The following is a 2,689-nucleotide window of genomic DNA, read 5'->3' as shown; positions in this document are numbered from 1 at the left end:
AGGCGAGCGTGGGGATACCCGAGCCACTTTACAGGGGCTGCCCCTCGGTCATTGGCCGCCGTACGTGCGGCCGCATTTCTTTGGTCCGGACTAATGAAGTCCCGCCCATTGCCCACTTGCTATTGGTCGGGGGAACGTTGTGAGGCCGGCCGCGGCCAAGTAGGGGTAGAAAATGGAAGTACGTAGTATCTCAGCGACTAACACTGTATACCCGCCTACGTCGCTACTAGCAACCGCCGAGACGAGCAGTTGTTTCTAGCCAATGAGGGGCAGGATTGGGAGGAGTCGAAGCCTGCCCTGCGAGTCCTGTAGAAAGCTTCTCCGCTTGCGTGCTAGGAATGCCTGACGTCATGTGCCGGAGGAGCCGTGTGATTTTTTCATTTAGTGTGCCGTATTATGCCGAGGCCCAGAGAAGGGTGGTGATTTGCCTTCATGTCTGGATTAAAAACCAAGGCCTTCGCGGGCCCTGGCCGGGTCTCTGTGTTCCAGCGTCTTCCAGAAACAGAAAGGTATATTTCTCTCTCTGTCCCTTCTTTTCCCTCCCTTTAAAAAACAACGAAAATGTCCTTGGATGAGGATTAAAAAAACAACAAAACAAAACAAAAAAACCCGACCAAATAAAAAAAAACAAGCCCCTCAGGCTGATCTTCAAGACCCTTGTGCCTCTAATTCATGAACCCTCTCTAGACACATCTACCTTCCACTTGAGCGCTCCTGGAAAATTAGGGCCCGCTGACCAGCAAGCACATGGCTTTTTCATGCCCAAACCGTACTTCCTACTTGGAGAGCTTTTCCTGTTCAATTCTCAAATTTTTACACAAATGTATACCATCTCCCTGCTTCTTTTCAAGCTTGGCCCTCAAACTGCCAGTCTGCAGTTCTCCCCGCGGCACAATGAACACCTAGGCCGCTGGCAGCAGTCCAGGTACCTGAGAGCTGACCAGTGAAGGGAACCACCAGGTCTGATTTCAGTTCTGCACAGCTGGCACTGAGACAAAACAGCCACAGCGCCCACGGGACACCATTAAGTTTCAGCTTAAACCACCAGTGAACCAGGGCCCTGCAATTAGGGGACTCTCAGAGGATGGGGGTTCCTAGTGCCAGTGGTTCTGGCTACAGTGTGGAGCTTAAAATTTCCTCCATAAGAGACAGGTACCATTTATTCCTGTAAAGCCAAGATGTCGCTGGGGCCATTCTAGCTTCATTCTTGAATATGCACTTGGCGGGAGACACAGGGATTTTTAAACTCTTCCTACTTTGTGAGTAGTGGAGTCCAAACTGAGTCATTCCAAAATTGGAATATCAGGCCTGTTACAAAAGGAGACAGCAGGCCCAAAGCGGAGTCACTTGTAGGAAACACCACATCAGTCAAACAAGACCTACCACCTAACCTAATGGCAGTTTCAAGGGCTCTTGATATTTAACCTTTGACCACAGCACCAGGGAGGTAAAATGTGTCACCTTCCATTCCCCTTACAAGGCGGTCTTACTGAAAACAATGTGTTTCTTGCTCAGAATTTCCTTTCCCTGCCGCCTCTTTTTCCTCTTTAAATATCTTTCCTTTTCTGTCTTCCTTTGGAGCACCTTTCTATTTGCTAGATGGAATGTTGTCTGGTTAATTAATCACTGAATAAAGCCAATTTGATCTTTATTTGTTTGAAGCCAGAGGATCACACATTCCTAAAAATCACACTTCAGTTTTGAAGAGACTGCTTTCAAAAGTGTACCTGTGAGTTATGTCAGGGTGGCCCTGAGTTCATACACCAAACAGGTCCTATGGGGAGACTGCTGTCCTTGCCAGAGGCTCCAAATGACAAAATCATCACTCACAGAGAGATGTGCCATCTCTTATCTCCCAGGAAACTACTGAGGGCTGGGCCTCCTGTAGATGATGGGGAGCCAGAGCGACAACAGATGTTCCTTCACTGTTGGAAGGACTAAGCTCAGAACATCTGCTCATAGGGTCCCAGTCAACTGTCATTGGAAATCAGGACTCTGAATATGGTCAGGGTACATCAGCCTCCCCAGCTGGAAGAGAGGGGATGACACCTTAGGGCTGTGGGGACAGTCCTTTAACCTGCCAACAAAGACAGGATCATTCATATAATAAAAACTACATTAGCCCTGGCTGGTGTGGCTCAGTGGTTTAAACGCTGGCCTGGGAACCAAAGAGTCACCAGTTCGATTCCCAGTCAGGGCATATGCCTGGGTTGTGAGCCAGGTCCCCAGTTGGGGGCGCACGAGAGGCAACCACAGTGATGTTTCTCTCCCTCTCTTCCTCCCTCCCTTCCCCTCTCTCTAAATATAAATAAATAAAATATGCTTTTTAAAAAACACTGTACATCAGAGGCTGGTGGCACTTGATTTAAACCCCTACCCTCTGATGATGGGGTAGTTTGTCTCACTAACACTTCTCTCCCTGACCTCACTGACTGGGACAATCCCCTCTGGCACTAAGGGGGTGGGGAAGCACAGGCATGACACATGTAATTCCTATTATATTCGAATGTAGAAACAAAAGAATATTACCTTTTCCCAAGCAGTCCTGCTATGGTGTGTGTGTGTCCCACAAAATTCACATATTAAAACCTAACCCCCAAGGTCATGGTATTAGGAGGTGGAGACTTTGGGAGGTGACTGGGTCACAAGTGTAGAATCTTCATGGATGAGATTGATGCCATTGAATAAG

Source organism: Furipterus horrens, unplaced genomic scaffold, assembly GCF_987537825.1.
Source record: "Furipterus horrens unplaced genomic scaffold, mFurHor1.1.pri manual_scaffold_13, whole genome shotgun sequence".
NCBI classification, from domain to species: domain Eukaryota; kingdom Metazoa; phylum Chordata; class Mammalia; order Chiroptera; family Furipteridae; genus Furipterus; species Furipterus horrens.
This window is presented reverse-complemented; position numbering follows the sequence as displayed.